We start from the raw sequence: 9,457 nt of genomic DNA on the forward strand, positions 1-9,457 counted from the left end.
GGGCCTCCCGGGCCGGCGGTGGGAGGCGGCGGCGAGCTGATAGGTGGCGGGCGTGGAGTGGCTGGCGGTGGCGGCGGACGTTGTCCGGCTCCGCCCGGACATGTCCGGAGCGGCGGATCTGGGATTTTTTTAGGGTTAGGGGGAGAGGATCCGCGAATTGGGAATGGGGGGTGTATATATAGGCGTAGGGGGGCTAGGAGAGTCCAAATAAGGTGCGGTTTTCGGCCACGCGATCGTGATCGAACGCTCTAGGACATGGAGCGGAGTTAGGTGGGTTTTGGGCCAAATTGGAGGGGTGTTGGGCTGTAACACACACGAGGCCTTTTCGGTCCCTCGGTTAACCGTTGGACTATCAAACGAAGTCCAAATGGTACGAAACTTGACAGGCGGTCTACCGGTAGTAAACCAAGGCCGCTTGGTAAGTCTCGGTCCAATCCGGAAATGTTTAATCCCCACACATGAAAGAAAGGTAGAAACGACCACCGAAGGAGAACGGAGCGCCGGATTGCAAAACGGACAACGGGAAAAAAGCTCGAATGCATGAGACGAACACGTATGCAAATGAAATGCACATGACGACATGATATGCAATGCATGACACGCAAGCAATGACAAGGCAAAAACAGCGAATAACTGCACGACACCTGGCACATCGGTCTCGGGGCGTTACACCCGGGCTTCGGGCTCAAAACCTAGGCCTGAGCCCGGCCCATGGACAAGGTCGGGCCGGGCCGGGTCGGGCTTTTTCAAGCTGGGTCGGGTCGGGCCGACCGGGCCGGGCTGCCCATGGACAGGTATATTGCTGATTCCCCTCTTGCTTCCATTCCTCGGCCGACGCTCCCGTAAACTAGGTCCGCGTACAACCACGAGAGGGGCCGCAGTCGCGGCCTGAGCAACAGCCGTGCGCCGGTCCAGCGTGCACCAAATAAACCACAGCGTGCACCAAATAAAAAAGGGGATGATATGGCGTATTGGTAATGGCTCGCAGGTCCGCATTTGGCGTGACCCTTGGCTCCCTCGTGATCAGTCTCGACGGCCAATCACCCCACAGCATCGTTGCCGTCTAAGGTGGGTCTCTGAATTGCTCAACCTGAATGGTATATGGAACCTTAATCTGCTCAAGCAGTACTTCCATCAACCAGATATTGATTGTATCCTTTAGATCAAGGCCTCGAGCAGGTTAGACTCTGATGTCCTTGCTTGGCACCCAGACAAGCGTGGTTGCTTTTCAGTATGTAGTGCCTACTACCTTGGTCTGCAGGAACATATGGCTAAACGGGATACCGACGCCTCGAGCGGCCAGCCGGACGGACGACGGTCAGTTTGGAACCTGATATGGAAGAACGACGCGCCGGCCAAAGTTCGTGTCTTTGCTTGGCACACCACGCCCTTGTCATCTGCCCTCATGCAGCGCCGCTCTAGGAGGCTATGTGAGAGCACTGGGTGTTACCGAGCACTGCTGACCTGCGTGCTGCTGAGCCAGAGTGGATGTTCCGCCTGCTTGATAAATTGCCGGAAGTGCAGAAGCTTGCTTCATTGATGATCATGTGGAGGATTTGGTATGCAAGAAATGAGGTCACACATTATAAACCCCCGATCCCGATTGAGGCCTCGCGTGGTTTCCTCTCGAGTTATATCACTTCCCTACTTGCAATACCACAGCATCCTGAAGCGGACGTTACGAAGGGTAAGCAAGTGATCGATTACCTGGGAAGCACGTCAAAGAACACACATGAAACAACAATGACGTCGCAATGGAAGACCCCTGGCGTGAATTAGGCTAAGTTGAATATAGATGGTGCTTTCTTGAAAGAGCATGGTACAGCCGGGGCTGGGATGATCCTGCGGGATCATGAAGGAGCGGCCATCTTCGCTGCGACACGGGTGCTCTTTAATTGTGGTGATCCTCTAGAAGCAGAGATGGCGGCCATGGACGAAGGGCTTTGACTTGCGCTTCACTGGTCCAATTTGTCGTTGGTTGTGGAGACAGACTGCGCTGAGTTGTTGAAGATGGTGCAGTCTAAAGATGTTGAACGCTCGAGGTATGCGAACCAGGTCAATGGGATCAGAAGGATTCTGGCTCATGAAAGGAACATTAGTCTAGCTAAAATCATCAGACATGCGAATGTAGCGATGCACACCCTTGGTTGTATGGGTTGCTTGCAACAGCGCACAGCCTGTTGGCTTCGAAACTCCCCTATGAAAATAGCTAGCATTGTCATTTCTCAATGTAAACATAATGACTAATGAATGAGAAGTTCCTTTCCCGCAAAAAAAGAGTCTCAACTACAAATAAAAAGACTAGTCTCATTTTCAGTAGCAAATCATCTAGCAACTAACAGCATCATACATCAATATTTTATTTTGCAGGAAATACATCCATATATTGACCATTGAAATCAACAAATCATCTAGCGAAAAAACTACATATGCACCATTCATCCATCCATCAAGCAAAGCAACGATGATCATGTACATTCATCTGCAACACCACACCACTGGACACACACATCTGACGCATATGAACAACAACATAGCACTGGCACACACTGTCGAAGAGCTCAACATTTGCTGGAGATGCAGTGTGTGCGGTTCGGCTGGTGATGCTCGGTTGCTCATAGGAACAGAGAATGGGATGAAGCAGACCTCACGGGGGCGGAGGAGAAGGACGACTGCACGACCAGGGAGGAGTAGGGGGGAGGGATGGGGCATCGGCATGAAGTGGAGGGCAGCGGTGCGCCTTGCGGATTTAAGTGAAGGCCGACGCTGACCAAGGACTAGTGGATGGAGGGGGAGCATGGATCCCGCGATGGCTGGGGCGGGAGCGTCTCGCAGGGCTGGCGTGGCTCATGCCTTGGATTGGCGGAATTGGGTCGGTGAATTGTGGGGCTGGCATCTAGCGGTGCGACGGCGGAGCGAGCGAGCGGATGGACAAAGCACGAGGAACAGGTCGAGACGAGAGGAGTTGTTCGTTTTGCTCGGTGACATTCTTCCTATAAATACTAGTTGAAATAGGGGCATTGTCTTAATTATCATGGCTGGGGGGCGTTTTTGGATTGCACTACTGATTATGACGATTCTCGGATGATTTTGAAGAAGCAAATCGAGTTCTTTTCAGCTTATTGATTCTTCATACTTGATTCGTGAGAATCGTCTGGAACTGGTACTGAATCGTGCATGAAGGAATGCAGAAAACGATACAGGTAACCAAACATCCAGATGTCCCGAACACACAACCTATTCCCCTCTCCCTTCCACTCCCCAGCAGACGCTTGCAACTGCGAAGCCTTCTTCTGGAAGCCTCCCTGCCACTGCCGACGAGAGCGAGGCGGCCATGGCTCCGCCGTTCGTCTACGCCGGCAGCTCCGGCGACGGCACGGGTACGGCGAGTCTCCCCTCCTCTCCCTCTCCCTCTTCGACTCTCTCCGTCTCTCTCTCTCTCTCTCTCTCTCTCTCTCTCTCTCTCTCTCTCTCTCTCTAATTACGGGCGATTTGTCCCGCGCGCTCAATTTGTGTGTGCAGCTCAGGACGCGGCCCTGCGAGCGGCCTTCTACGGCGACCTCCGGCGTCTCAGAGGTTGGCCTCTCCTCCTCTTCCTCCGCCCCATCCCCATGCCCCCGGGCCTCCCCCCGCCTCGCTTGGCCATAATTTGTTGGGTTGGGCTAGGGTTTTGCTTCTGGCTGCTCGCGTCGCGGTGATCGAATTTCCGACGGCTAGATTAGGTATGTCGTTACAGGATGAGATGGTGCAATTGCCACCGCTGTTCCGTTAGCCACACCAATTCGGGTCCTGTTTGATTTGACACTAGGAATGGTCCCTCGTTAATTTTCCTCCTGCATTTGACTTGTGTGGACTGTGGAGTAGTATGCTGTTAATTTTGGGGTCAGCTTTCGTACTGCAGACAATTAAGTGTAAAATTTGGTGCATACAGTAATTATTCTCCGAACTACGAAAAGCAAATTGTGCGATTGTGGTCTTGTGTACTGTTTATTAGGAATCTGGTTGACGCAAGTCCTTCCACGGGGCACATGTTATGCCTTTATGATCAGAGCACTGTTTTTTTTTTGTCAAGTCTATGCACCGATTGATTCACTGTGTGTCCAAGACTCGATGCAGATATGAAACCTTTAGGGTACCCTCCAACCCCTCTTTAGTTCACTCAAGTGAGTGAGCTAAATTTCCAATATCACAAATTTTAGTTCATTCCCTTAATGCTCATGGTTTGCATCCTTGCTTGACTTAGTGGGGTTCTTGTCCATCTATGCAACACATTTGGGATCCTTTTCTTTTGGTTGTCTAGCAAGTTATAATTTGGCAATTTGCTTCATTAATATATTGATATGCTTGGGTGTTTGCTTTGGGTGAATGGTGCTGTAGAGAGTCTTGCTGACCCAAGGGCGGTCTTCTCTTTTTCCAACAAGGGTGGCCTTGGTGTGCTGCACCTCGCAACCGTCAGAGGGCATATTGAAGTTTGCAAGTACTTGGTGGAGGAACTGGGAGGAGATGTGAATGCTCCTGCTCCTGGAGTTGGAGGTCTTTATCTAACCCTTTTCCCTTTTATGGAAATTGGCATCTGTCATGTCTATGTTTGGCACCATTGGTTGTCTCAATTGTGTTGTTGTGCTTTTTGGTTGCAGACTTTGCAGGCGTGACACCCTTTATGACATCTGTTCTGTCCGACGATGTTTCAACTGTGAAGTATTTGCTTGATTGTGGCGGTGACCTAACTAAAGCAGATGGTAAAGGACGCACTGTTCTCCATCATGCAGCAACCGTAGGTAGCTCCCTGGCTCCTCACCCATGCAATTTTCGCTGTCTAGGGCACTCCAATAATATTGTAGTCTCTTTTCTGAAATATAATTAGTCAAAGTTGGATAAAATTGTCCCATCTATGTTTTATGCCATGGTGGTCACTTTACTAGCAGTTAATTCACTGCTGTACACTCAGATGTGGAGCCACATGACTTATGGAATTATTTTATTCATGGCAGGAAGCTGTAAGGTTACTGAGTTCCTACTTTCCAAAGGAGTACCTGTTGACATACAATATGGCTATGGTACACCACTCCATCTAGCTGCTGCCAATGAACAAGATAAAATAGTGAAAATTTTGTTGGAACACCATGCAGATGTATATAACCCTTACCATTTCTTATTTTCATTTTTCGTTTTCTAGATTTTGTTCCTTTGTATTTGATGATAATTATTACTCTTGGACCATAGAGAAATTCTCATGTTTTTCTTTCAGGCTAACACCAGTGTCACCAGTTTGGGTTCTGATTCTACACCGAGATGGAACCATGAATTTTTTTATTCCACAATCCTTTTCACAGGGTGGTGCTGATGTCAATCGGATGACCTCACTTCTGATGACTCCGTTAGTGTTCACTGCAGGGCGCAAAGACTACACCAACTTTATGCAATTTCTGTTAAAGGCAGGAGCGGATCCTAATATTCCTGATGGTGTATGTTTACCTTATTTTCTTGATCTATTGTACTAAAACTTATGGTGAAAGTATTACTCAACTCTTAAGGAGGATAGTTTAGCTTTAGCAATGAATTCATGGTGCTTTTAGTCTTTGACTATGTGATGAGAAGTTTGCATTTATCTATGTGCAGGCAATAGGTAGGCGTGTGAGCTATAATTTTAACGGTTTATATCAACAAATGCATATTGACGTTGTTGACTAAAAGAAGTTTGACTTAGGAGAAAACTAGAAAATATTTTGGAATGTAGTAGCAAATTTTGAGTTCTGGAGCATGCTCTGTTCTGTGCAATCCTGTATATATGTATATCGTTAGTCTGAAATGTTTTTGAATATGTCGGATGTCCTTGTATTGAGCCCAAATATAGCCAAGCTATGTCAGTGTTTCTCTATTTAATATGAGGCCGGTGCTTAACTTAACAGTTGATGAGATAGCGAGATCTCATAATGCAGCATTCAGGCTTCAGGGTAGCCGCATTTTCCAAATGTACTCATCAGCAATCACTAAAATGACTTGACTTCTCTTAGCTTACTTTATGTTGTTTTCTTCATCCCAGCGGTTGGTACTTTTTCAATTACTCTAAAGTGTCAAATTAAATTTGTGCTTTCAATAATTATGGGCTAATTTTAAAATTCATGTATAGCTATTTGTCCTTGTTGTTTTTATCTATATAATTCATGGTGACTCCTAAAGGGCATGCCACTAAAAATTATTGTTGCTTCTCAATTTCAATTCTTGCTGAAATGCCTGTTTTTAATCCCTTGCTGAAGGATGGCCTTTTGGTATGTTGTCGGAGTATATTGACTGTTTAAATTGCTACTAGAATTTAGAAATGCTTGCTGGGATAAATCCTGGTTGAAACATTTGGTACCAACATTATGTAAACCCTGGTTCTCTCCCATGGCATTGTAGTTGATTATATGGGTTATATCTTTTCATAATTTTCATATTCTTTTACTGCATTCTAAAGGGTCCTTTAGTTATGTAGTTAATTTCAAAAGAGTTGACATTTTTCCTTTTGTTGCCCAGTTTGGTAGGTTACCAATAGAGCATGCTGCTAGACGTGACTGTATGGAACAAGTTGAAATGCTGTTTCCTTTGACTTCCCCAATTCCATCTATCCCAAACTGGAGTATAGATGAATCATCTCATATGAAAAATTTGAAAGTGCAAAGCCACTGGTATGTTATTTGTTGCTGTTGCGCCCCGTGGATAAATTTTACTCCCTCATATATTGGTTGTAATAACATCTTATATTATGGGAGGAGGCACTACTTGAATGGCTGGTCATATTTTTTGCTCGCCAGTCCTGAATTTGTCTGTCAACTTTTATGACCTGGACTTACTATATATGCATAAGATCACACTTAAAATGATAGTCATGACCTTTTTATGGTTTTTCTTCAGAGCATCACCTCATCAAAACCATTAAATTGAAGTAGTTAAAGCTCTTAGAACAAACTACCAATCATAATTTTGGAAGGACCAGATTTGGACCCCTTATTAGTTCTTGGCTGTTCAATGGTTCAAAAAAAGTAACTTGGTTGTTCAGTATCGATTCATGAACTGCTGTAAACTTCTCGTCATGCGTAGTCTTCAGGATACAGGAGTGCTTTACAAGCATATATACTGTCGATGTGAAGTTGTGAACTGAAATATACAAATATAGACAATGTGCTATACAGCTATACTTGTGATCAAATTCTTGTTGTGTGAGTAACTGCTGCCTTTTGCTGTGCTATACAGCTATACTTGAGAAATTACCTCAATGTGCACTTTGCATTGCAGCATAATAAGCATATCAGATACGAAGCTACGGTGAGTGTGTAACAGAGTTGTTAAGTTTCTGTTTTAATTGGAATATCTTTGAAATGACGCTTCATTCCTATTTTTTTGCATTGTTCTATCATTCAGGATCAGAGACACCTTGAGCGAGCAAAAGCTATATTCAAGTCACAGGCAGATCATGCATTCAGGCTGAAGGACTATAAGTTCGCATCAAAATCATATGATCTGGTAAGCCCCTTAAACCTTATCTATGGACAATGGTGGTTTAGAAGGTGACATTTTTCTAGGGACCGATTGCAGAACATTATTTGTTTGCTAACAAGGTTTCTAACATTGTTCTCTAGTTTCCCGTTTATTAGTTTTCCATTATGATGTATTTCTCTTGGATTAATATTATTTTGCCGGACTAATCTTCCTAACCTGTCATTAGGGGTGGAAAGTGGTAGCGGATAATCCGAAATATCCGATATTCGTATTCGAGAAAATGCCTATTCGTATCCGAAACATCCGCATCCGAATCAAAATGGAAATGGAAATTGTCCGTATCCAAATTTATTAAACAAATACAAAATAAAATATGGTAGGAGATTTTGACACAAATATGGATATGGAAGTGGATATATCCGTATCCGAATAAGATTATGGGTGATATTTTTTAAAATTCTAGGCCCAATATTCCAATTATTCAAAATAAAAGCCAAATAAGTGGTCAAATTTTACTCTTTATATGATTAAACTTATAAATTATTATGCATTGCAATAGTATTTATTCATAAACCTATTTATCATTGACTTATTGTATGTCACAAGTTGATTATTTTAGGTTACATAGCTATTGACTAATTTACTTAAGCAACATGTTGATATAATTCGTATCCGTTCCGAATCAAGAAAATATCCGATGCGTATCCGTATTCGAATAATATCCGAGCCGCATCCGTATCCGAGAACATCCGTATTCGGATTCGTATTCGTTTTGAAAATATGAAAATGGAAGTGGTAAGAGCACTATCCGATCCGCATCCGATCCGTTTCCACCCCTACCTGTCATCATGAGAAGATAATCACATAACCTGTTTTGTTTGACCGACCATAGGCAATAGATGCCGCACCGAGTGCAACATTGTACGCAAACAGGAGTCTTTGTAAACTGATGTTGGACGATGGTGAAGGTGCTCTGTCAGACGCTCTCAGCTGCAGAATGCTGCGACCTAACTGGGCAAAAGCTTGCTACCGTCAGGCTGCAGCTCACATGCTTCTCAAAGTGAGTTACACGTCTAGCTTGCCATCGTGTTTCCCTACTCTACAATCTATGCAGTCGCTCATGTGCCTTTGATGTGCTCTACGTCTAGGAGTATAAACAAGCTTGTGATGCTCTCCTGGACGCTCAGAAATTAGATCCTGGAAACATAGAGGTGGAGAGAGAGCTACGGTAATCTACTGTCTTGAACTTGTATCTTTTGAAGCATGAATGATATGTACTTCCATACTAACGACCAGCAGTCGCACGCTGTACCAGCGTGTCGAATTCAATTATACCTACAATTCAAGTACACCAAACTGGAGACTAACATTTCCATTTCAATTTTTGGTGCTATTGTTCCATATAGCTGAAATTTGTTCCATTTTGGTTTAACTCTGTACAGGAAAGCCAAGGAATTAATGAAAGCTCCTGGTGAAGCTGACAAGTGAAGCATGGTGGTTAGCATGAGAGTAGAGATTGTGCTTTATGCTTTGTCAGGCAAAAGTTCTTTTGGCTTGCATTAGAGTAGTTGCTCAAACTGAATGTGATGGTACTTATGCGAGTAGAAGGCAGAGGTGCTGTAAGACTTGCTTACTTGTGTACAAAAGAGCTGAATCAGGCAGGAAGCGAAGTGCTGAAATGTGGATGGGGATTTACCACTTGAGTTAATTACATTAGAAGTTTTACTGAATCTAGCACAAATGCCCGATCTGTACGATGTTTCCTTATGAATTTTGAATACCTTCCAAGTTTTCATACTTTAGTTGAGAACAGAGAAACTGAAATAGTACCACCCTTTCATTTGCATCTTCCAGCATTTTAGGGCCATTAAGTCATTCTCAGTTACATGAGGAAGATTCTATTCAACATGGTTGCTGGCTCATTGCTTCTGCGAATAAGCATGCACTCCTCTACATATTGATAGTTTCAGTAATAATA

The 9,457-nt window shown here is 44.4% G+C and overlaps 1 pseudogene; it reads left to right on the forward strand.

The window, feature by feature from the left end:
* Positions 1–3,334: 3,334 nt before the first annotated feature.
* Positions 3,335–9,056, forward strand: LOC119354428 (annotated as a pseudogene).
* Positions 9,057–9,457: the final 401 nt, after the last annotated feature.

The sequence above is a fragment of the Triticum dicoccoides genome, chromosome 1A (assembly GCF_002162155.2).
Source record: "Triticum dicoccoides isolate Atlit2015 ecotype Zavitan chromosome 1A, WEW_v2.0, whole genome shotgun sequence".
NCBI classification, from domain to species: domain Eukaryota; kingdom Viridiplantae; phylum Streptophyta; class Magnoliopsida; order Poales; family Poaceae; genus Triticum; species Triticum dicoccoides.